Source organism: Coenobita brevimanus, chromosome 68, assembly GCF_032717465.1.
Source record: "Coenobita brevimanus isolate Jiangsu-jjx chromosome 68, ASM3271746v2, whole genome shotgun sequence".
Classification (NCBI taxonomy): domain Eukaryota; kingdom Metazoa; phylum Arthropoda; class Malacostraca; order Decapoda; family Coenobitidae; genus Coenobita; species Coenobita brevimanus.
In genome coordinates, this window is record NC_137021.1 from 21321195 (window position 1) to 21349183 (window position 27989).

The following is a 27989-nucleotide window of genomic DNA, read 5'->3' on the forward strand; positions in this document are numbered from 1 at the left end:
TAACGAATGACAATGAAAATTTATCTATCCACAGATAAGTGTCTTAATCCCGGAAGAGTTTGCGACAGAGGAATCGCCTTCATATTACCTTGTTCTCCACTGCTGATTTCCTCCTCTCCAACACACCGCCCCTGTCACTGATATTCCTCTCCATCCCACCTCCCCATCTCTTTCTTGGTCGTCTCCTTCCCCCTCCCCCTCCACTTTACCCACGTACACAATTCTTGTAAAGTTGTAATTCTTCATTCTTTCCACATGGCTCTGTCATCTCAAGATACTTCTAATGCTTTCCAGCATGTTCACATCACCACCGCGACTCTCCATTATGTCCTCGTTTGTCTGCTTGTCTCCACGTAACTTCAAATGCTCTTTTCATATAACCCATTTCCACTCCTCTCACTCTTGACATATTTCTTTTCAACGGAGTCCAAGCTTCCCTCCCAAAATGTTGGAATGTTGGATTAAACTACCCTTACTCACCGCCTTTGTTTCTTTCTTTTTTTTGTTTACCTACTCACTCCGGTATTCTTTATAATTCCTCTCAGTGAACCTTCAACCTCTCTCCTGTGTTGTAATCTTTCATGCACTTAATCCTCCAAACTTCTGCACTTGCTTATCACAGTATTTAAATATTTGAAGGCACCAACAGTTTTTTTGCTGTTCTGTGCACTCTGTGACTATTCATCTGAGAGTAGAACTACTTCTACTACTTCCTTTGCTACTTCCTCTGTATCACAGATATAGACAGTGGTGTTCCTCAGGGTGTACTGGTTCCCAATTCCCTTTCTGATTCGACATTTAAGAGTACTCTCCTACTTCTCTCATTTCCATATACGATAATTATACCTCTCACTATTTCTCACGGCATCGATCACAGAAGTCACAACAGTTCTGATGCTGTGAAGTACAGGCACGCTTCACCTTGTGATTTATCTCTTACATCTGGTTCAGTGGTTTGGTAATAGATAAATAAATAAATAAAAGAACCATGCTATTAATGTAATGAAATTACAGTTTCGACAATACATTAACATGCTTAGCACAATCCTGCAAAAGACTCCCCTTGTCTTCATTAATTGTAACCTAAAAAACCTTTGGTTCTTTGGTGTCTCAAAAAGATTACATTACCCTACTCCGCTGTAAAAAATAATCCGCATATTCTCTTGTAAAAAATAATCCACTTCTCAGTGGCTGGTCGTGATCAGTCTAGTCTTTGCATTCTTTAATACCATTCAAATGTTGAGCTTTATTGACACTTTAATCACCCCAGTTTGGAGTACAGCTCACGTATATGGAGGTTCACCACATATAGTTCATTTAGAAAGAAGCAAGTCAATGTCGTGCGTCTTTCTCAGTTTCACACTCTTTCATCTCACCTTCTGCAACAGGTTCTTTGCCGCATGTTGCATCTCTAACGTCGGTTGTTTTACACTGATCACTGCTCTTCTGAACCCACTGTCTATATCCCTTCCATATTGCCAGACTTGCAGCAGTCTTCTAGCAACAAGTGTGCATCCCTGTTAGCTCCAGTTCAGCAATACAAGACTTATTCGGAACTCCCATTTTTTGATGTACAAAACTGGTCAGCTTCAGAATAATCTTCCTCAGACTGTCTTTCCCTCTCCCTTTGACGTTCGGTCTTTGCAACACAACGTATCTAGGTCTTAAAAATGAACAGTTTGTGGATTATTGCAATCTCTAAGTTTATTATGGGACAATTTGCAGTCCAACTTTGCTTCTTCTTTTTTTCACAATGAAAAGTTATGAGACCAATAGATTCGTATGCACCCTTTGCAGAATAGATGGAGGCAGAGTTTTTGCTTTTTCTGTGTGCGATTCATGGCACAGACTTCAGAATTTGCTGAGGCACAATTTTCTTTTCCCAACAATACCCCTTTTCCTGTCACCACTTTGGGGCTGCTACTCAACGTCCATGTTGAATACTTGTTTGAGATGTTTCATTCAGAGCTCATGTAATGGGGTTAGAGGTGTTATTATGATATGTTAATGGATCTAACGGAAGATTACTGACACTCTGCTTTGACAATATTCAAATCATCAAACTTTTCTGCACCATGCTGGGATCAAACTCGCGTAATTTTGGGGTGCAGACCACTTTTCTAACCACTCGACACCCACCTCCCCGTTTCTTACAGCAGAACGAGGCAAATATATTACTGTAATATATTCTGAGGACAAATATAGTCAATCCTCCTCCTGAAGATAATATTCAAGCAGTTTCAGAGTAGGCAAATTAAGTAGTGTAGTTATGTAATCGTTTCCCTGCACGAGAGAAACTTTGTGCTATGCGGGGCAACATTTTTCTTGTAAATACTTGCCATGCTATATATGCAGAGAATGTGTCTCAAACTGATTTCCTTTATTTAGCTATTCTTTAGCGTCGGAAATTTTTTATCTGTTAATGACATGCTGATTCTAACTGAGCTCAAATTCTTACAGTAGAAGAACCTGTTAGCCCAGAACAAGGACAGTTCTATGCCAGTGTGTTGTAAGAGCACCATTTTTATTTTCAAGTGAGTTATCTATAGGCATGATTCGTGTACAAAAGAAAAAAAACTGTGCCAAAAAAATCCTGCCATAACTTATGTGGTAAATTAATTGCCAAGAGATTATGTGAAGTTTATGATGCCCTTAAGGAATTTTGTTTTGCCATCAAATATTTGAGCAAGTGAAGCGAACAAGAACAAAATGTCAGGACTCCATATTATAAATACAAATAATAACAGAAAGCATGATGGACAGATAGACAGATAGATAGAAAGAGCACCAGCAAAGGTGTGGGAACGGGAAATTACCTTGCAACTCTTTAAGTGAAGGAATGTTGATTGTGCACCGGAAGCAGTACATACACACAGACATACAGTGTTCTAGAAGCTTCCACGACAGTAGAACACACGTGACACGACCCCTGCTACACCAGAATGTAGGATTCTGAGATCAGGAGGAGACAGGCCATAAAACCGACAGGTAGTAGGGAGAAGGAGGCTAGCAACATGGGCAAGAGAGAAAGAGAGAGAGATTCAGGGAGTTAGCTCGCGGGACTCTATACTTCACTCGTGTGTGAGAGACTTTGTTAATATTTCCAGGACAAATAAAAATAGTTCCATACTAATCTTTACCTCTCCTGTCATTGCATGACAAAAGGGAAAGAAGATTATCTACTTACAAAACTACTCACGTATAACAACCGCTCGTTCACGAGTATAATATATGTATAACTGATCTACAAAACACACTACAAGAAGCTACAAAGTTATTCTAAGATATGATGGCAGCAAACATACGAACCTCGTCTACGAATCTTCAGTGAATTCCTACAAAATACAAGCTACAAGCCTGCGAGTCTATGAGTCTACAAGCCTACGAGCCTACGACTGTACAGTTGATTCTCCATTATCAAGATTGAAAAAAAAAAAAAAACTCATACAACCAACAACTCACGACCAGCTCCTGACAGTATTCTCTCCAACCCCCCCTCCGTCTCCCCGATCATCACGCTGATTTAGAGGTGAAGAGGTCACACGACATCTTGCCAGTAGTTTAACAAAATATTGATACAAACAATCTTCCAATTTCTACGACGAAGCAACGAACTACAACTATCTACGATCAACTACAAGTAACAGGTCTACAAGACATCTCTATAATCTTCTACACGCACCTACAAGTAGCGACAGTCTTCATCCCACAACGAGTAAAGCACAAGAGAAAAGGACCGAGAATACATCGAGAAAGAAAAACAAAACAAACGAAGAGTGAGACACGACTCACAACTCACAACCACCTGACCTCATCCTCCTCTTTCTCCTACCTCCACCCAACCTCCACCGCTGACGCAGGAGTGCGAGAAGGTCAAGACGACGAAGCAGATACCAAGCCCATATTCAGAACTCATCATATTCAGTCATCTTCACTCAAGTTATTCGTCGCTACTCATTTACTCACCACAGCTACCAGTGTGAGAAGTCGACGTCACCATACGTGTTTGCTGAGACGACGCCACGCCTACCAACCTGTGTCTGACACCCCACAACACGTCAATCAACCCGTGAAGGACAACGCTATCACCACGTGCAACACCACTCACACCATTCCCACCACGGTAAAAATTAGTGAGTTACATAGTTACTTCATCTGTACGATACACAGTGATAGACAACACATTTTGCACAAACATATAAAACCTGCTGTATAGTTACAACTTAAATACATATACTTTTTTTTTTTTTTTTTCATGTGACCGACTCTGGGCATAGGCTTCACAGCCTGCTTTCAGGGCCCAGTAGTCCTCCTATGTACCGCACACCTCTACATGTCACCATTTCGGCGCTAACACCCACCATCCATACTGAATACATGCTAGGGCTGTCTCATACAGGACTGGTGTACTGGTATTAAAGGGGGTATTTTTACGACATGTCGGCGGGTCTTCTGGTAGATCAGTAAAGTCTGATATTTATGAAATTCAAATCCTTAAACTGTTCCCTGCCCCAGCGGGATTTGAACCCTGGTCCGTTAGGACTGCAGACCAACTCTCTACCGATTGAGCCACCGCCTCCCCCAGTTATCTTCATAATTCAATCATTTAATACTTCAAGCTTTCCTCGTCCTTCTGCCTACGGGTGACTTGACACTCCCTCTTCTGTCTTCCACTCCTTCATTCTTTCCTCGTCCTTCTGCCTGTGGGTGACTCTACACTGAGTGACAAGTCAAATGGTTTCCTGTACACCAGGAAACCATTTACTACGCTGGGTGGTAACCATATAACCAAATTTTGGCGCCTGGTTGTTTAGTGGGTAATTATTGTGCTCCAGTCGGATTGAGCCGGTGAAGGTTTATATCCAAGGGGTGGGTGGGGTTGATTGCTCAAGTAATGCCACTCAGGGATGAATGAGATTGGTCACTCTCATCTTAAATGTCAGGACCAACTGCCTAACCCCGGGCTCCTACGCTCCTCATGGGGCAACGTAGGATTGGATGATGGATGGATGGATGAATACTTGCACCAACAATAAATATTCTACACTATATATTCATTCATTTATTATAGCATTTATTTACTACCAACGAGTATTACCATTTATACCTACATTAAATACGTGTTTCATACATACAGCTATACATTATTACATCCACAAAGTAATACAGAAAGTATACTATCACAATTAAGTGTAATAAAGTGGAAAGAGGTTAGTAACCAGGTAGGGGTGGGGATATCCTCTATAAGGTAGGTATGACAGTGAATCTGAGAGCAATGCTCCCTATGTTTTCTGTTCTGGACGGAAAGTTGCAATGAAAAACATTTAGAAGGGACATATGTACATCTACTATCCATTTTTTGACATGATCACCTTTTCTGTTGCGGCATTTACTATACCGGGAGATCAAGGAATCAAAGTCTTACTGGTAGAAAAATGGGTCTTGAACGCTTATCGAACACTTTACCTCTTCTTGGACGTCTTTATCGAACTGGAACCGTTGACCTCGGAAGTGATTCTTTAGTATGAGGAGAAGGTAAATGTCCGATGGAGTCAAATCAGGACTATAGGCAGGATGGGGGCAGAATTTCCCATTGTCAGACGTTCAAGAGATTCCCTGTAGTATAAGCAGCGTGTAGCTAGGCATTATCATGAAACAGCAGCATATCCCTGGATGTCAAGCCAGACTTCTTGTGGCAGTCATTAAGTCTCAGGAGGGTAGCATGATAACCATGTGCACTGACTGTTGCACCGTCAGGAGTAATATCCACCAAAAACATTTCATGTACGTTACAAAGCCGGAGTTGTAATGTAATGAAGTCAATTTACTTGAGTACTTTACTCAAGTAACTGTAGTGGGTATGGAGTTTTTAAACAGTGCACATGTCTTTTACTACTTTTACTTTTTCTTGGGTATAGTTTTCAAACACTTTTCTTTGAATGCATTTGCAAATAAACAAAAAAGGAGTCGCTACATTAAGTAATGAAGTTTGAGTCTGTGGCCACTGGCCAATGACTGCACAGAACAGTGCAAACATGAATGGTGACAAATCACATCAGGTCTTTATATTTGGACCAATCACATGTGTTCATTCTTTGCATTTATTTACTTATTTATTTTTTTATTTACCGGCCGCCATGCTTCCTGCCCGGAATATCATCTCCATCACGTGTCTCTCGCTTCATCGTCATCATTCCGATCTCTTTTTTTTCCCCTCTAAGGGTGGGGTGAGGTAGGGTCCACAAAGCATAAAAATACAGTAACATGACAGATGGTGAACCAATTAACAGCATCTTCAGTGAAACGGGCCACACACCCATTTATTTACCATTCAGACTTCTGGAATCCTGATTTTACCTCACAATCATGATGATTGGCAGTTATTAAAACAAAAGTGATCCACAGTACCTTTCAGACTAGGTCAATCATACAACTCACTCACTCCCGTCAGTTCACGTACTTCGGCTCCCATACCTCACTTTCCCACATATTATTTTACCATATCGATCCACCATCTTCTTGGCCAACCACGTCTCCTCTCGCCTTTATAGTAACTCACAAATACCCGTTTCATCACCAGTTTATATCTTTTCTCAACCGCCGTGCCATGCGAGCGCACTGTTCAGCTCTGTTGTTAAGGTGCTTCCTATCTCCATGTCTTTCACTGATCATATTTCTTACAGTCTAACTTAAGCACTTCATACAACGGTACGCTCCTCGGTAACCCTATTTCCACTGCTCTTACTGACTACTTTTTGTTCTCTTGCCACACTAAATCTCACACCCATACGTTAATGTGAGCGCTAAAACGCCATTATGCAATCATCTTGCAGCCTCCATACTCAGACCTCTGTTTATTACCAAGACCCTAAATACACCATCCACTCTCTTCCTCGTGTTACTCTACTTTCCACTTTTTTGTGGATTTACTTTTCTTTTCTGTTACTACACCAAGGAAAAATAAACTCCCAGGCCAATTAAAGTCTCTCTCTATCCACCCGCACATCGACTGGGAATCAGTTTCTCCTAAAACAGACATCACTATTCTCTCATCAAGAATATTATCGCAGCCTTAAGCTCACTGACCTCAAAGAAACTGCAACAGTATGTACACCTTGCGTTTATTATCCTTAGACAACACTCATCTGCGCAGATCAGATTTGAATTATTGCATCATCTACCATTCACTGCCAACTCTGTCTCTGTCTGTCTGTCTGTCTGTCTGTCTGTCTGTCTCTCTCTCTCTCTCTCTCTCTCTCTCTCTCTCTCTCACACACACACACACACACACACACACACACACACACACACACACACACACACACACACACACACACACACACACCAGTACTCTGAATGGTCAAGTTGACATCACACTTCTTGTCTCACTTCAACACTGATTTCTAACCACTCACTTAATGCCAACCTACTCTAATACAGGTTTCATCAATATCATAAAGGGTCTTAGCAGCATTCACATGATCCCTCAATCCATATATACCTTACAGTCCTTTTCACAAGATTTCAATGCTGTGTATTACATTTTAGATGCTTGTTCCGCACATCCCCTATCACTCGTAAAGCCACGATGTTCATGACTCACCAGGCATTCCGATTCATTCCTTACCTTTTCTAACAGTCGTCTTCCAAATACCTTTAGCCGTATAGTGTGATAATTTTCCATTTATTAGGATTACCATTGTTTCTGTACCAAGCATAACCACAGCCTTCCATCTTCCACTCTGCTGGTGCAATAGCAGTAATCAATCTTTCTTACATATTTCCAGCTAACATTTCAGTGCTCTCTTTTTACTCTTAATCATCTCTATATACACCTTATGAACACTTGATGCCTTCCTATTTTTCAGACTCTACACAGCATTACTCACTTCTAACAATGTCACATTTCCGGCATCAAATAATTAATTAGTTTATAGTGTGAAGTTGGCTGAGAAATTAGTGGTTCCATTTTACTGTCAGTACTTGAGCACTTTCTGGACTAAGTACTTTTGTACTTTTAGTTCATGATACTTTTACTTTGACGAGTAAAATTTTTTAACTGCAGTGAAACTCTAACTTTAGTACCAAAGTTGGGTACTTTTAACAACTCCAGTCAAAACACTTGCCATCACGTTACCTGGGCTTGTTACTGTGATGTATTGTTCTGCAGCAGGGGAGTCGGGTTGCATCCATGGCACTGACTGAGCTTTACTCTCTTAATTCTAATGGAACGTTCATGTTTCGTCTCTAGTAATAATTTTGCCTAAGAAATCATCACCGTTATGGTACTCAAGAATATGAGAGCATAAGCCATGCACATCCTCCTGCTGCCCTCTATCAGTTGGCTGGGAACCCATTTACTGCGAAACTTTCGGTAGCCTTGCTCAGGAACAATGTTGCATGTTATGTTGTGTTCGTTCCAACTGCACAAGCGGCACACGTCGCTCGGCTCACACCGCTACGTCAGCGTCATCAACAGTCACCAGAGGTGGACGGTTGCTTTCTTCGCTGTTCATCCCCTACACTAACCTGTCCATTTCCGAATTCACGAAACCACCTCTGCACGCTGCACCATCATTACACTGGGACTATTGACTACTTTGAGCTCAAAACAGATTTCTGCGGATTAGATACCTTTTGTTCATCGAAAACAAATCATAGATCTCAGCTCTTCCTTTATACGTCCATTTAGAATGGTCGGCATTGCTAAAGAAACGTTTCCTGAACGAGTTGACACCCCTAGCATTTAGTGGTGAGATACCATTTTAACTGACACCCGTCACAGATTGCTGGAAGCCTCACTGTCACGAAACTTACGTGGAACCCATGCTTTCTGACCTTCCTTTGTAGCAGGGCACAATATCAAAACTGGCATATCGGAAATTATTAAAGGTACAGTGAACCCTCACCCTTTGTTTAAAAGTTGATGGGAAAGTAATAAGTACTTCTTAAATGACTTTCCAAATTCAATACGATATTGCTGAAAAAAAAAAAAAGTTCCAAATAGGCAGCCGAAAATTATGCTATAAAGAACCTGTGCACACCATTAGAAAGCTTATTATAAAGTAATAGGTATTACACAGGAATTTATTCAAAACGAATCACTATACCGCAAAAAAAAAAAAAAAAAAAGTCCCATTATGAGTCCCTACACTTATCTCAAAACTATTAAAGCTACAGTGGATCAATGCACATAGAAAGTTAAATATGTTGTATTTAAGTGGCTTTTCTTAGTATTCGTCACATATTGTTAAAAAAGTAAAATTAAAGGAGAATATAAAAGGCAGTTTGTTTCATCCCGGAAATAAAAGGCAGACCAGCCTAGGTCACTGGAAAGGTTATCAGTAATCGCGGTGGCGATTACTAGATTGGGATAGCGCAGTTTCAAATGACGATGTGTACAGTACATAGGGTATAGACGAGAACATCCCAGGACATTCGTGAAGCCCAGCTTTAGACGCACACACACAAAAAATTCATTAATTAAATGGAAAGCTGTTTGCAAATTCTCGCTTTTCATAGTATTTGTGGGAACTGGTCGCAAAAAGATCGATTTCATTGTTCATCTTCTTTCATTCTTTCCTTCTCTCCGACAGAGTATGTTTTCATCCCTGTTTGTTTGTTTGCTTGTGTGTTTGGTTGTCTGTTAGCAAGATTACTCAAAACTAAAAGAGAGATTTGGACCATTGTTGGTAACTAGACACCCCATGTCCCAGGGAACAATAATTTAACATTTGGGACCGATCCGGATCGTTTTACAGATTCTTGGCCCGGAAAACAAGGTTTGCGAAACCCTAACATATGATGAGAAACCGTAATCCGTTATGAAGAGTGGTTTGGAAATTACGTTGCTATTGTTTGAGAGATGCACTCCACTGATTGCCCCTCTAGTTCATTCATTCATTCATTCGTTCTTTCTCTCATTTTATTCTTCATTAGTCATAACAACAAAAAGAAACGTGGAACACTAGTGTGTTTCGTAACAAAACGCTTCTTAGCCGCGGAGGATACTTCATTTCATACTTAGAGGAGCATTCAAGATTTAGTACTCGAGTGACAGCCTAAAAACATTCTCTAGCACTCAGGCGTCTTCTTAGAATATGTAACACTCCACAGAGTCGTGTTGCTTCGTTACACATACTCATTATCCGTACACCGTATAAGTAATTGCGATAGCAATTAGCTTACGGTTAAACTCCTTTAATTGTAGATATAACGTGTATTTGGTAGCTAGCTTCCATAAAAAAGCTCATAATCATGAAAGAAAACATTCATTCCAGGATTAGTTGTAAGATGTAAGGATTATAAAATGCAGAAAAAAAAAAAAATCGGGATGATAGGAGATTCGGAATTCTATATCCATTTTCATTCCACACTGTTCGCACAGGGGGTTTGCAGCTGGTGGAATGTTGTTTGGTTATACAGCGCTGAACCTTCTTCCATCTCAAATGCTTTCATGTTTCTGTGCCATTTTTATCTTTTGGTTCTGCATTTTTCTCTTCCATACACCTGGACATTAATTTTAGCATGTATGATATGTTGTTGTTGATGATTCTCTCCTCAATTCGAGGAGACCGGGCCTTGCTGTAGCCCGGTTGCTGGTGGTTGTCTTGAGTAAAGGTAAGGGGGAAGACAGGGCCTGGGGAATGCCCAGCACACACGCCCTGTCTCCTGGCTGAGTTGCGGTGTGTGTCTGTATGATATGTTTACTTGTTCATTTATTTATTATTTTTTTTTTTTATATGCAAGTGTATACCGTACACATAATTATACTATATTTATATATGTAGGTATCAATATGGATACATGTGTACAGTACTGCTTTCCTTTTTTAAAAGTGATACGTTTTAAGTACAGTCTTTCAATAAACGATACTATACTTCTGATAAAAAAGGAAAAAAAAAAGTAAAAACCATCAGACTGAGCACCAAAACTAGTTTATCTTGGGAATTACTCGTTACACTGGACCTGCGCACATTGTTGGAAGGTTTATTTCAAAGTAAAAGGTGTCACCTGACCTTTCCCAAAATTCATGACCAATCACCACTTTAGTGTAAAATGCCAAGAAGCATAAAATTTAGTTCTTAAACTGGGTTGTCTGGGATATTTTTATAGCAAATCGGACTTACGTACCGGACATTATTGGAATAAAATAACCTTAACCCCGGCCCTTTCTGACGGGAATTACACTATCCCGGCAAATATTCGACCCCGGATTTTTTGCCTAAAGAGTTCGCTTTTGATGAAAAACAATAGAAAACCACCATATCACCTTTGAGTATAAACAGGTGTACCGGAGTACCAGGTGCGACGAGCGTTTTCTATGGAGACTCCTTCCTTACGTTTTCCCACTCGCCAGTCCAAGCGGCAACTCACCGAAACTCACCCCGGGAAGGCATAAAAAGGTCCATTTTGTATGAATTTATAGTTCATACATGAAAATAATGGTTTTTCACAGTCAATAATAGAGTAAATAAGCGTAAGTTCACATACGAAACACCTGGGGAGCGCTGATTTCTCGCACAGTATACAGAGTGCGTGTGTCTTTTCTGCTTATAGTATTTCATTTTTCAACTATAAACACTGTTCAAACATATTTACAAGACCTTACAAGAGCGCCAGTTATCGCAAATGCACACAATCTTAGGTGTTCATACTCAAATATAGGGCAAATAAGCGTTCGTTCATTGACAGAGCGCCAATATGTCGCACATTGTACCGATTGCCAGGGGCGTACTTAGAGATTTGGGGGCTCGGGGGGGCTAGGTTCTTTGCGGAACCCCTCTCCTGGAGGGGGGCCCCGCAAAGAACATAGCCCCCCTAATTCTCAAAACTTATCTAATATCTCAGCCGGGATTGTCGGGATGATAAATATATATAATTATGTATATAAATACATATATTGATAAAAAAAACTTACAAATTTTTAAGGCTTTTGGGGCCCCCCATCAATTGGGGGCCCGGGGGTCAGTTTCAAACAGACCCCCTGTCCCCCCCTCAGGTACGCCACTGCTGATTGCGTTTGTCTTTTCCTTATACTATATATTTTCTCAACTTACACTATTGTTCCAACATATTTACAATGCCTTACAATTATATAGATCATCATATATTGCAAGTACACACATTATTAGCAGTTTACAAGGGTGTGGTATTCCTTGAAGCAGGGATCCAAGCACAGTCCAACATTGCATTGCCCACACTGATATCTACTGTTCCTCCTCTGAGCTTTTGGGCGAACTCTGGAGTGGTTGCACACTTGACACTTGCGCTGGAGTTTGGCAAGGGTCGCTGTTGGAGGGATGGGTTCGGGGAAGTGCCGTCCAGTTAGGCGCAGGGAAGTTTGTGTAGCAGTAGCGGCGTGGTGGCGATGATGGGGCCAATCCTCACCGTATTTGGCTATTATTTCCCGCACCAATTCCCTGATAAACCCCTCGAAGGTCTCCGACGATCCAGTCACAAGGGTGTGGAGGTAGTGGGCATTGAGTGCGGTGACATCCAGGAGGTGGAAGAAGAGTTTTTTGTACCACTTCATCATGATCCTGGCCCAATCGACACTGGAGATCATTGAGTCTGACTGGTCGACCTGGCACATGTAGATGTTGTATGCAGTGACAGGCTCAGGTTTCCAGACATTTCTCCTACTCTCGCTGCTGTAGTCTACTGACTGTGTACGATGCACCAGGGGCCGATGTACCGTCAATAGGAGGAAGACTTTGCGGCTGTGGTACCAGGCAGTGGCGAGGATGTTATGTACCTTGAAAAACACCACTTCGTGTTTCTGAAGCTTCCTCTCTATCTTGGGCATGTAATGATGTTTTTTTTAACAGTGCCACACAGTCTAGTGTCATGTTGGTGCAGGTACCTGGCAAGAAGAGGGCTTATGTACCAATAATTGTCCAGGTACAACACATGACCACGATGAAGGTACTCCTCATTGTTTTTACCACCACACCTGAGAGTCCTATACTTCGATCTGCTCTGATGTCTGTCTGTGCACCTGTGTACAAAACTATGTCCTGCACAAAACCAATCTTGCAGTCACATATCACAAAGATCTTGAACCCAAAACGGTGTCTTTTGCTTGGTACTGAATATACTGTTTGAATGAGATGTTGCCTCTCTGTAAAATGAGACTCTCGTCTATGACGAGGTCTCTGAATGAATAAAATGAGGACCAGAACCATTCCCGGAGATGATCAAATACTAGCCTTATCCTCATTTTATCCGTATTGCCAACGTTAGCAGAATCGTAGGCATCGTAAAAGTGAAGGCGGCTCTGTATCTGCTGCAATCTGTTTCTCCCCATCACCTTACCAAAGAATGGTGTAGATAACAATGGGTCAGTAGACCAGTATGCTGGGATTTGGTTCTTTTTCACTATACCTATCTAAAGAACCAAGGCCAAAAATAGGAAATCTCCCCCACACTTACAGGATAGTCGTAGGCCTGCTGTGCCTGCTCTGAGATCCCTCATACTAGCTGGCTTTGCACTGGCTGCGTGCATACGTATTTGTTTCCTCAATGATCTGCTTCATCAGCTGATCAGTAAAAAAACACTGGAAAAAATCCAGCCTGGATGAACCATCATTCAGCCAGGGAACACTGCAGCCAAACCGCCACTCCTCCGTGAAGGGATGAACATTGGGAGTAAAGTTACTTCCATCCTCCCAGACCCAGGACACAGCTTTGTCTCCATCGTCATCGTCGTCATCATAGGGAGTTGGTTGGGGAGGAGATTGGGTGGCGGGGGTTGGGGAGGTGGGGAGTGGCATCCTTAAACATTCGCACTTCTCTTTCCACCATCTTTCCCCTTGCCTTTTCCCTTCCCAGTTCCCTTTCCTTTCCCTCTTCATCCCTTCCCCACCACATGGGGCTGTGGGGAGGAAGCCCGGGATGAAAGCAAGGGAATAAAATGAGGTGGGTGAGTGCAGGAACTGTGAGGCAGCACATATGAGGTGCTAGGCTGGGAGTGATCTCATGATAGCCCAGTCGCCTGCCCGCCCTCACTCTCGCTTTCTAAGACCATCCTCTCCCCAACATTTTCCATGGCTTCCCTTGGCCCAACACTTTCACTTTTGGGCCTTTGCCCCGTACTTTCTCTGCCTTGCCTTCCCCCAACACCATATATTTCATCAAACAAGGCAGCAAGGCTAGCCTGTGCCTTTTATTTCGCAGCACTTTTGGCTCCCCGTGGGGAAATTCTTTCCTTCCCCAACCAGGCAGGCTTAGAACGACCTTCACCTACCTCCTCGTCATCGTCATCGTCCTCGCTCGAGTTGTCTTCCTGCTGTAGAGAGGCAGGAACATGTGCATGGGATGCAGTTTGTGCTCCGCCACATCTGCGGTACCTCACATACTTCGCCTTCCTTGGGGACGGCACTTCCTCATCACTACTGCTGCTAATGTCTTCAGGCAGCACATAGTCTTTGTCCACGACATCGTCGTTGACAGGTGAATCACTCTCGCCATTGAATAGGATGCTGTGGAGAGCTTTGTCTGAGTGACTGTGGTGTGACATGTGGCTCAGGTCAGGGTTGGAGACAGAGCGGAAGAGTGCAGGTCGACCGTGGCTCACGTGGGGTCAGCGCATGTCGCCACCTGGTGACAAGTAGAGGAAGGTTTGCCCCACATGGCAGCCAAATATCAGCCGTTAAACTAGAAAAATGTTTTGCTGATGACTTCTGCAATAGACGAGTTCCCGGTCAAAATTTTTTTTAAGTTAGATACTTGTATGGGTAAAAGATACTCAGAAAATAACTATGTCAATCATTATTTCCAATAAATATGTGCAGAAACATGAAAAAATAATAGATAAAGTAGCCGAAAAATCACGTGACACTGAAACGGCCTGTGATTGGTCGTGACGTCACTACTCACACTGAGGCAGCATAGTCTGCTTTGTTAACGTTTAGCCAGGATACACTGTGCTTATTTCTGACCTCTAAGAATGTCCAGTGACAAGAGGAATAATTGCTAATGTTTCGTTCCAATGTGTAAGTGCACTGACAAAAGCACAGTAGGGAAATTATTCCTCTGTATACTAGCCAATAACAATAAATGAAAACAGTGGTGGCTGGCTGCTCGTCGGAAGTTCCCAGTGCTGGAATGCAGTCTTTACTGTTGTGAAAATAATATATTCTTCACCATATAGGTTCATACACACCCAATTATCTGAAATTCAATTAAAAAAAAACTATGATTAATTAATTATTAATAGAATATTAGGAGTCAGAGCGAAAACGTGCTAAGGTTAGCGGGTATTTCTACTTTAGATCGCCAACATGCCTTGACAGACTTCTGTTTTGCACAGATACTGATTTAAAGTGCAAATAAGTGCATTTGTATGTTAAATTAATATTTATACAAAGCAAAAGTCTGCCAAGGCAAGCTGTTGAGCTAAAGGAGAAACACTTCCGCTAATTTTAGCTCGTTTTCGCTGTGAATCCGGATTTTTTGCAAGGTAAAATTAAAAACAAAATTTGACCAGATTTCGAATAATTAGGTATGAACCTCTATGGTGATAAAATTTATAACACCAATTAAAAAGTGCCACTTCGGTGTTGATTCGGTAAATGACCGCCGTTCAGTATTTCGTCACACTCCCCTGAAGTACTGTAGTTGAGTCACTGAAACTTTTTTTTCTTCAGAAACCTAATAATGAAGAGGTCAAATATTAAATATGATTATAATACCATCATAAACTCATACAACTGATACTGTACAGCATACATTTAACACTTCCCATGTCATGAGGTATGAGCAACGCTCGGGAATGGTGTAGCTGTAAGCTACTTCTGGTCGATTTCACCACAATTTATTTACCTAACAGGTACCATCCATTTACACCATGAAAAATATTCCTTCACAACATACCTGAAGGGGGTAGTTTGGATCTACGGTGGCCATGTAGGTACAACTATCATCTCTGTTACTGGTAAAGTATTGTGTGATGGATTGGAGCATCGTGTGCAGTGTGAATGCTGACATCATCGTCAACATGGCGGCTCCTTCCCTCCAGCTGCAAAGAATTAAAGTTATCACATCTTGTTCAGTGCAAATAATAAATTAAATTAAAAGATACATATACCGTAAGTTTTTAAGTACATGGCAGAGTGCACAGGCCATGTTTACCCAGAACCGACAACTCGTCTATTGCAGGACATTTATTTATGCCAACAGGACCCAGACATGTATTAGGTATGGACGTTTTAAAACGTCCATGGGACAGTGCGGGTTAACTAGCTGGTTCATTCGAACTCATTCCACATTTTTTGGTGTGGATGCCTATAACGTTATTTGTGGCTTGTTGGCTTCATACTTGTAAATGCGGTTTATTTCTTATTGCTGTTCATGATATTTACAAATAATTTCTATTGTTCTAACGTCAAACAGGGTGAGTGATTCATTACGGGTGTCACCTTTTGAACGTGATCTATGCCAAGATGTTCTTTGGGCACAAGTGACATGAGCTAAAATATTGGAAATGAATTTAACCTAGATCTAAGTATAAAAAGTACTACCTGAACACAATGCTCCAACCTTTACAGTCCTGAGTAAATGGCAGCACTGGTTTGGAAGGCAAAGATTCTCATTCGTCCCATGGCCTTTTGAACCCGAGCTTTTGTATGAAGTATGACCTTATTTGGAATAGTCTACAGGTGCTGTTATTCCGTTATTAGCCGCGATATTTTATCAGTAGCTCTCACATTTAGTTATAGGGAACTACTATTACATATATTCGTAAAAATACCTCTATAATACTTGGTATTTATATTGTCTGAGATTAGTAAAATATATGTATTTTAAGGTGGTTGCTTGTTGATAATGCAGTTCAGATACAGGACTGGTTACTTGTAGAGTGACTATGGAAATGTAATTAAGTTTAACAGATCATTTTACTTTTACTTATGGTGCAGGTTGGTGTTGGTGTAGTGAACGAAATCTATTGCGGGTGTAAATTTTGAATTTGCTTAACTGGTCTTAGTGCTTTATCAGATTTACTTTCAGGTCTGATTGTATAAGACCACAGCCTAGTGTACAATTATCGTGACCATAATATTTTCTTGCCTTCTTTTCTTGCCCTGTTGCGGTGTTTTTTTCTGATATAATAAATATCGAAAACTAGCTAGTTATCAGGAGTAGTATAGTCAAAGTAGCTTAGGATTGCTTCCTTGTCGTAATTTAGATTCGTGTTCACAGGAAAGGCAATGAAAAACTCGTGCAGAATGTTTCCAAATCTGGAGTTAATCTTAGAAAAAAAAAAATTAGTTGGTGGAGGAAAATGTGTCGTGGGCTGCAAGTGTGTTTCCAGGAAGGACACGAGAAGGAACAATAAGAACCTTCCCGTGTCTAGTTCGTCCTAGTAATGAGAGAAAATAGATCGTGAACTACTGGAGTATCCCACCTCACTTCTTTTCCATAAAGGATAATATATTGGTAAACTAATCCTAACCTGGGGTGGGAAGCTCAGACAAATTTATGAACAATTCCCTGTCGCAACTTAGATATGTAGAACTAGACAAAGGAAGATTTTACACTCCTTTCCCTAATCTTCTTGCGGAAAATAGTTGCAACACGCAGAAATTATCGTCTTGCAACTAAGGTACAAAGTTACAACAGGAGATAGAGGAAGATTCGACAGCCTCCTTGGTCCTTCCTGCAATTAAAAACCTGAGTTATGATAGGTTACTGATTGTACAGTAAGTAGCCTACGTTTATGCATATCGGTGCTCGGATGCTGCAGTACCTTCTACATAGTCATTCTTAAGAGATAAAAATAAATGATAAAATACAGACTCAGTGCCCTAGATTTAAATCAGATTTTCACTACTCCGAAGTCTGTACCATAACATTACTAATAACACATAAAGCTGCTATGTATGTACCAACCAATCCAGTGTGAGTCCAAATACGAACAGGGTTGTTGTAACTGCCTGTGTAGAGGGATGGATTTAGCTTATTCACACATTCCTACCTGATGAGTGTAAAAGGAAGCTCACGTAATTCACAACTAATGAAATCAAACTTTAATAACGTACATTGCTTTCCAAGCTGAGAGCAGTGATATAAATGCAATTGCCCATCTTTCGATGGTCAAACAAGTAATTAGATATGAGATGCAATGCAGGTGCGAATTTAAAAATATGATCAAAGATCTCTCTCTCTCTCTCTCTCTCTCTCTCTCTCTCTCTCTCTCTCTCTCTCACTATATATATATATATATATATATATATATATATATATATATATATATATATATATATATATATATATATATATATATATATATATGCTGATACCCACAAAGAAAAGAAACACAACATACCCCAAACCTTTCGTGTATTCACATCTTCAGAGCAGAACAAAATGAAGGAGGTGGAGTACACCTGTCATTATTATCAGAAAGAAGGAAGGGAAAGTCCCAAGGGAGCTGACTAAGTCACTGACAAATAATAGTGTTCTAAACTTACATCCACATTTCTAGTTAAATAAATGTTAAATATTATACACGTAAGACATAATTCTTTATATATAAATTTATGGATAACAACGAATTAAGTACAGTACCTTACAGTGAGCTCAACTGAGGAGTGGCGTAGCATTAAGTTCTTAAAGGATTATTAGGGTGTGGGGAGGGAATTCAAGAAAGTGTTCGGGATATTTCGTGTTTCCTTTTCCTTGTGGATATCTACATATCTATGAATCGCATGTTTATATTGATTTAATTATATATATATATATATATATATATATATATATATAAACATCAGCCATTGCAAGTCCACTGCTGAACAATGGCCTTCTCCAATCTTTTCCATGAATTCCTTGAATGAGCCAATCTTTTCTACGTTTTGCCAGCAAAGTTCTTTATCCCATCCTCCAACCTCTTGTCTGGTTTTTATCTGCTACGCTAAAAATCTCTTGGAGTCCAGTTAGTCAGCCTTTTGCTTCACCGGTCATCCCTTATTCTTGCTACATGACGTGCCCAACTTTTCTGTTCTGTTATAAATTCTGTAACATCTTTGACTTTAATCCGCTCTCTCACCAAAGTTGATCTTTCCCTATCTGTTGAAGATATTCCCAACATTGACCTTTCCACTGCTTTTTGAGAACGGATTAGTTTGTCAGTTTCACACCCGTAATTCTTAACTGGGATCATACATTCGCTATATAGTTTTCGTTTCATACAAATTGGCAAACAAATTTTTATGTTGTCTCTATGTTTACCGAAAGCTTTCCATCCAATTGTAATGCGTTTGTTAATTTTGCTATCATGATCTTTCGTTAATATTAGTATATGCCCCAAGTAATTGTACTCTCAAATTCTTCAAAATATTCTTCGCTTATTCTGATCACGCTCTTCGGTGTATTTGGATTAAACATTACTTTTACTCCTGTTCTTCTTTATCCCTACTTTGAGACTTGTCTTTTTGGGTCTTTTAGCATTTTTTGCAATGTCCCTACTGTATCTTAGATTAGGACAATGGTATCTGCAATCCTTAAATGATTTAGGTTTTCTCCATCTATGTTTACTCCTTTGTTCTCACTGTGTAGCATCCTGAAAATTATTTCTTAGTTTGGCTGTAAATAATTTTGGTGAACATTGTATCTGCATCACGCACGCTCTTGTCAATCCTAATATTTTCCGAGTCTTAGTGCAGTTTAACTGTAACAGTTCCCTGTTTACATGTTTTCTAGCAGTTTTACAATGTTTTCTTTTACTATTTGCTTCTGCAATGAATTTAAAATTGCTATGTGCTTTACTGAGTAGAAGACCTTTACATACAGTAGTTTATTATACTCGGTTGTTTGCTCAATTAGCTCATCCATTGTGTGTAGGTGATCAGTAGTCGAATACCTGCTTTGGAATCCTGCTTGTTCACGAGGTTGATTTTCTTTCAGATTTGTTGTTATTCTGTTCGTAAGCACTTTAGTGATGAGTTTATAAACAACTGGTAATAAGAAAACGAGTCGAAATTTACTAAGATCTTTTGAGTCTCTATTTTTGTAAAGCAAAATAACTATTGCATTATACTATGTTTTGGGATGTTTTACTTCTTTATACGCTGAGTGAACAAGTGAGCGAGCCTGTTTTGCACTTCTACTCCTGCATCTGATTTTAAATCTGCTAGCATTGCATCTTCTTCTTGGACCTTCCCTCTTTTCATACTTTTAGGAGCAATGTTTACTTCTTCTGGTATTGCCTCAGGTATTTCACTTGGGTCATCTGAAAAGTTAGCTATTGGTTCTGTTGTTTTTAATGCATAGAATTCTTTGTAAAATTCTTCAACTCTCTTCACCATGCTATCTCTGCATGGAATAACTTCACCTTTTTTTTTTTTTTCTTTCAGTGATATAATGTCTTGCTTTCCTAGTGCCATTTTACTTCGGACATGCTGCAGACTTTCTTGCTTTTTGACATTTTATTTCATCTGATCAATGTTTCTTTATTTTTTCTCCTCTCTAGATCTGCTCTTCGTATTTTATCTTTTTTTTTTCTTTCATCTCCTTTCTTCCTCTCATCAACTCTAGGGTCATTATTGAATCTTGGCTTTGGTTTTATTTGCCTTCCCTACTACCTCCGCTGATTATCTTAGAACTTTTCTTAGTCCTGCGTTAAACCCATCAGTGCACAGTCAGCATATCTTAGAGCCTGAAATCTGTTTGTTATTTCTATTTGAAAAAGCTGTTTTGTTTTCGCATGCTCTTATTGGGCATATCTTTATATTTTTAATTAGCTTCTTTCTTTAACTTCTGAAATCGAAACTGGCTGAGCAACCAACCATTCTATGATCACTTCCTGTGTTTACTTTGTTGATAACAGTTGCATTTATGATCGTGTTTTCTTATCTGTTAAAATGAAGTTAATTTCATACTTTGTTTCTCTTTTTTGACTTCTCTAGACCTATTTTATCCCTGCTCTTTTGTTAAAGAATGTATTGATTATTCTCATGATATGCATTTCAGCAAAATTTACCACCATTTCTTCTATCATTCCTTTCTCTCTCTTTGAATTTTCTCGTACATGCCATTCCATTTTTCGATTTGCCAACTTTTGCACTGAAGTCTCCCCTGAGTATAAATAAGTATATGTTGTCTTTTCGTTCTCCATGATCTGGGAGATGTCTTCACTGAAAGTTTCCATCTCCTTATATGCGCTTTGAGAAGTCAGTACATATACTTCTACTAGTTTCATGGTGTATCTTGTGCCTAGTTTACTGACAGTCCATGAACTCTGTCAAATATAGTACGGATTTTTAACAATGTTCTCTGCAAGATTGTTGTTAGTTAGAAATCCCATATATATATATATATATATATATATATATATATATATATATATATATATATATATTACCCATTGGATCCCATGGGTGCTCGGCGAGGCATGGCACTGAGTGGGTACTGAGCGTACCGCCCTCCGCCTATCGGCTCATAGTCGCGGAGCTCATAGGTCCCTACCCGGGGGTTCCCTACTTTAAAAAGACTTGAAAAATCCCAGTTCTGTCCAATATTCCGGACACCGGGCTCCAATGGGATATAAAATTCTATATATATATATATATATATATATATATATATATATATATATATATATATATATATATATATATATATATATATATATATATATCCATCCATCCATCCATCCATCCATCATCTAATCCTACGTTGCCCCATGAGGAGCGTAGGAGCCCGGGGCTAGGAAAGTTGGTCGTTGCATTTATGATGAGAGTGACCAGCCTCACTCATCCCTGAGTGACATTACGTGAGCAATCAACCCCAACTATATATATGTATATATATATATATATATATATATATATATATCATCTCATATCATCAGCCGTTTGAGTGTCCACTGCAGGACCGGACTATCCCTACCGAACTGGGGACGATACAGCCAATGTATCTCAACCAAGTGGCTTAGGCTGTCTATAGTAGGACTCGCGTACGTTTGCGGCTGTGGTGTGGCCCGCACCTGTGTAAAGTGTTGCCACGTTCTCTATACCGTTATCTCTCTCTCTCTCTCTCTCTCTCTCTCTCTCTCTCTCTCTCCTGGCGGGAAATGTGAGCCACCCTGAGTACTTTTGATTCTTTTATAAGTTATTTATAATTGTGCTTTCATTTGTTAATTTGGTTTTGTTATATTTAGTGATGCCGACAATGCAGTCAATGCATACCCCTCTCCTGCCTCTCTCTCTCTCTCTCTCTCTCTCTCTCTCTCTCTCTCTCTCTCTCTCTCTCTCTCTCTCACCGACTGGGTGTGGAAGTGTTGCCGCTCGCGAGTGAATAATGTTTTTTTTTTTTTTACTTCGGTATTGGCATATGCCTACTATTTTGTCCTACATATTAGCTTATGATTATAAATGTGATTATTCCTCTCCCTTAAAATTATGGTAAAAGCCAGTAAATGTGAGCATTTTTCCCTAGCAACACCTGCACAAGCTATGGTTGGGTCTACGAAGGGGTACGTACTTTACCTTAGGCCAGACTGGGTGTGTAAGTGTTGCCACTCACAAGAATTACATGAATTATTTCTTTTACTTTGGATATTGGCATATTTCTTCTATTTTCAGGCTCATTATCTTATATCCATAACTATGATATTATTACCCACCCTAAAACTACGCTAAAAACCATTAAAAGTGACTACAATTTCTTTTAGCAACACTGTACAATATTTATGCCATGTTTCTGTGTTACTGTATAAATATTTTATGCATAATAAGATTACTGTTGATTCATCCATCAAAATACACAAGTGTAAATTTTATTCATCTGAATTTATCGAATTTGTGATGCCTTGTACATAAATAGCTTCCATTTCACATCGCAAGTTGGGGAAACGTGGCACCATTGTACACAGATGCGGGCCACACCACAGCCGCAAACGTACGCGAGTCCTACTATAGTAGAGATTGTATGTAGGGTGAAAAGTGCTTGTAAGTGTAATTGTAGTGTTGTAGTGGTTTTGGATGTGTGTGTAGTCTGTGAACCAAGTGTAATCGGCCCACGCAAGCCGACTGGGTGCAAACATACTTTATAGTATGCGAAACTGGTTCAACCACAGCACCCCTAGTGTCCGCCAATGCATTACGTTGCCAGACGAACGCTTCCAAAGTTTATTATCCCTGCGTGGCGCGAACCCTCATTCTTCAGTGTACGAACACGCACACTGTACCACTGTACTGCAGAGGCTCCATATATACTGTATATATATATATATATATATATATATATATATATATATATATATATATATATATATATATATATATATATATATATATATATATATATATATATATATATATATATGTATATATATATGCATATATATATATATATATATATATATATATATATATATATATATATATATATATATATATGGAGCCTCTGTGGTACAGTGGCAGAGTGTGCATTTCATACATGGGTGAGCCAGGGTTCGCGCCCTGCCAGGGTCATAATCCTTGGGAATGTTCACCCGGCCATGTACTGCATTGGCGGACACAAGGGGTGCTGTGGTTGAACCAGTGTCACTTACTATAAAGTATGCTTCCACCCAGTCGGCTTGCGCGGGCCGATTACACTTGGTTCACAGGCTACACACACATCCAAAGCCACTCCATTACAATTACACTTACAAGCACTTCTCACCCTACATACAATCTCTACCAGACAGCCTAAGCCACTTGGTAGAGATACATTGGCTGTATCGTCCCGACTTCGGTCGGCATAGGCAGGTCCTGCAGTGGATACTCAAACGGCTGATGATGATGGTGATAATGATATATATATATATATATATATATATATATATATGGAGCCTCTGTGGTACATTGGTACAGTGTGCATGTTCATACACTGAAGAACGAGGGTTCACGCCACGCCAGGGTAATAAACTTTGTGAGCGTTCGTCTGGCCACGTACTGCATTGGCGGAGACTAGGGGTGCTGTGGTTGAACCAGTTTCGCATACTATAAAGTATGCTTGCACCCAGTCAGCTTGCGCGGGCCGATTACACTTGATTCACAGACTACACACACATCCAAAACCACTCCAACACTACAACTACACTTTCAAGCACTTCTCACCCTACATACAATCTCTACTAGACAGCCTAAGCAACTTGGTTGAGATACATTGGCTGTATCGTCCCCAGTTCGGTAGGGATAGGCCGGTCCTGCAGTGAACACTCAAACGGCTGATGAGATGAGATGATATATATATATATATATATATATATATATATATATATATATATATATATATATATATATATATATATATATATATATATATATATATATATATATATATATATAGATATATATATATATATATATATATATATATATATATATATATATATATATATATTGTTACGGTAGCGCCAGCCCGGGGCTATTACAAAAAGACAACAAGGCAGCCTTAGATGATCGGCCTCCACTGCGTTGCAAAAATAACGCAGACCCCGGCACTGACACTCCGCAAACTAGAGAAAAACTGCGCAATGGAAAAGTACTTACTTAAGAACGCAACACTCTGTACTTTGATAATAAAACGGAACAGCCTACCTATAGATCTAGCCTACTATCGTCACTACCGGAAGTAATACCGCCCGAGACAGTATACGGGAACACCTCCCACTTACTTCCGGTGGTGACGACTTTCTACTTAACCCGTGTCCAAGGGGGAACGCAGTTAATAGCTCACGATGGTTCTCACTAGCCTTGTGCAAAGAGATGGGATTAACTGTGTAGGGGTTAGGGGTGTGTGTGTATGTACGTGTGTTGGGGAACGTTAAAGGCAGCGAGAGGACCACGGTAAGCCAAACTGGCCCTCCAAAGACAACACGGTTACAAAAACAAAATAAAATAACTACTTTCCTCAGTCAACAAACAAATGAGTAAAAATAAACTTAAACAAAAAAGCCAGCTCGGCATAAGAATGACTGGGGAGAGAGAGAGTGTACCAACACCCGATACTGAAGCTGGTTGGGAAGACACTGCCCCTACGCCAGGCTCGTGTGCAGCCAAGCGCGAACGCATGAATCAAATTAATTAATAAGAACTTATATTCATGCCCCTCTCTCTCTACAATGAATTGGTACTTCTAATGCAAGCAAAACATCATTAAATACACTGGTAGCTCACATAAGACAATCAAAATAATCAAATGCATTCTCAGCATGGTATTAAATAAAATTGCCCTCAGTGGCAGGAACGAAAGAAACAAAAGAACTTGTAACACTCGCTAATGTAAACTCCGCGGATACATACTGCATAATCCCCTAGCCCAGCTGTAATGGTTGCACCCGTGGGAACGGAAAGGCGGACAGCGTAACACGCCCTTCCCCAAGGGAAAATTTTGAGCCCTGGATCAAAATTTTCGAATCAAGACCCTGACCCCTCCCTGGATAAACAATCAGCAATTACGTTATCAGTCCCTTTAATATGCCTAACTTCTAAATTGTACTCTTGCAAAAGCAAACTCCAGCGGGTCAAACACTGGTTCTTAAATTTAAACTTGTTCAAAAACTGCAGGGGATGATGGTCTGAATAAATCTTGATCACAGGGCCAAAAGGGGGCAGGTAGACAGCAAAGTGTTGCAGGGCCAGGATAATCGCTAATAACTCCTGCTCTATGACGGAATAGTTCTTCTGGGCTCTATTAAACTTCTTTGAGAAGTATGATATGGGATGTTCAACCTGGCCCTCATCCGGCTGCATCAACACTGTTCCTACCCCTACTCGGCTAGCATCAACTGCCAGCACAAAAGATTTGTCAAAATCTGGTGCACGCAATATAGGGTGGTGGCACAGCAGAGACTTAACAGTAGTAAAAGCTTGCTCACACTCGGCTGTCCACTGCCACTTCTTATCCTTGCGCAATAAGTCAGTAAGAGGGGCAAGCACTGTGGAGTAATTCCCAATAAATCGTCTGTAATAGCCGATCATGCCCAAAAATCGCCGGAGGGCATGACGACACTGGGGTGCTGCAAAGTTGGAAATGGCATCCACCTTAGCCCGAGGTGGAGCCACTTGCCCATGTCCTACAACAAATCCAAGGTACTGGACCTTAGCACGTACGAACTCGCACTTGTCCAAGTTGACTACTAAGCCAGCTCCCTCCAAACGCTTAATGAGCATTTCCACATGATCAAGGTGCTCCTCCCACTTGGTGTCATACACAATGACATCATCGATGTAAACGACACAATTAGGTATGCCATCCACCACTTTATCCATAAGCCTCTGGAAAGTGGCTGGAGCATTCTTCAATCCATAAGGCATCACCTGGCACTGATATACTGCACCACTGACAACAAAGCTGGCCACTTGTTTAGCCCGTTCCGTCAGCGGGACCTGCCAGTATCCTTTTACTAAGTCAAGTTTGGTGATATAAGTGGCATTTCCCACCTTGTCCACGGAGTCATCGACCCGAGGTAAGGGATAAGCATCGGTCTTAGACAGTGAGTTAACCTTCCGGAAGTCCACACACAACCTAACCTTCCCATCTGGCTTCGGCTGTAAGGTAACTGGTGAACTCCACTCACTGAAACTCCTCTTGATCAATCCATGGTCCAACATATACTTGATCTCATTATCGAGAGCTTTCTGTCTGATAGGGTTGATGCGGTAGGGAGCTAATTTTACAGGCTTACTATCCCCAACGTCAATGTCATGAGTAGCCCAAGTTGTCAATCCCGGTGAATCTCCAAAAACTTTCGGATGTTTCCATAATCTGTTGCACAGCTCTTCTCGCTTTACTGGATCAAGGTGTCGCAATTTCTCCACCAGAGATGCATAACCATTGCCCTCCCATAGGTCAGCTGGTAACATCTCACCACGACTAAGCACTTCCTCCTGCTCCTCCAACTCACTACCAACCGCCAAAACTACAGGAGCGCTCTTATCCCTGGTTCCCTCAACGTCCACTCCAAAGTCACCTTCCAGGGACTGTGGCTGTAACCCTGGTCCACCACTCACATCATCGGCACCAACAGCTCCCTCCACAGCACGTTCCTTTGATGCCACGTCCTCCTTTCCCCGTCCTTCACATCCCAGGTGAGAGACATCAGCAGTCATCCCACAATGAGAATCAACTGGGCGGTAGTATGGCTTCAACATATTAATGTGGCACAACTGAGTACTCTTCCGCCTATCTGGGGTAACAATTAGATAGTCAAGTTTCCCAACTCTCTTCTTCACAATATAAGGACCACTGAATCTAGCCGCCAGAGGTTTTCCTTGCATGGGCAGCAGTGCCAAAACTTCATCTCCTTGCTTAAACTCACGACTTCTGACCTTCTTATCGTAATGAGCCTTCATTTTCGCTTGAGCCCCAATTAGATGGTCACAGGCAAGCTCTAAAGCGCAATGCAGTCTCTCCCGAGTGCGGCAGACACAGTCAAGCATGGATTCCTGGTTGCCAGATTTGTTGTTACTCCAGGCCTCTCGCACCACATCCAAGGGACCACGAACTCTGTGCCCAAACACTAACTCATTGGGTGAAAACCCTAACGACTCAGTTGGTACCTCTCTCACTGCAAACATAACAAAGGGTACCGCTAGGTCCCAATCCTTTCCACTATCATAGCAGAAGGTGCGCAGCATTGTCTTTAAGGTCTGATGATGCCTCTCCAGGGCACCTTGTGACTGCGGATGGTAGGCACTGGACAAAATGTGTTTGATGCCCAACTCTGTCATTGTCTGCTTAAACAAATTAGATGTAAAATTTACTCCACGGTCTGACTGCAACTCCTTGGGCAGGCCAAAATGAGTAAAGAACAGGATAAGTTGCTTGACTACTGACTTCGCCTGCATGCTTCTGATTGGTATAGCCTCTGGGTATCGCGTTGTAACATCCATTATGGTTAACAAATACTTGTTTCCAGCAGAAGTAGGAGGTAAAGGGCCCACGATATCAATGATTACCCGGGTAAACGGAGGTTCAACTGCAGGAATGGGAGTCAA

The 27989-nt window shown here is 40.8% G+C and overlaps 1 protein-coding gene across 1 annotated transcript in view; it reads left to right on the forward strand.

Moving 5' to 3' along the window:
• Window positions 1-27989, forward strand: part of LOC145405857 (uncharacterized) — a 138261-nt gene that overhangs the window by 67979 nt on the left and 42293 nt on the right. The gene's annotated exons all lie outside the window — the stretch shown is intronic.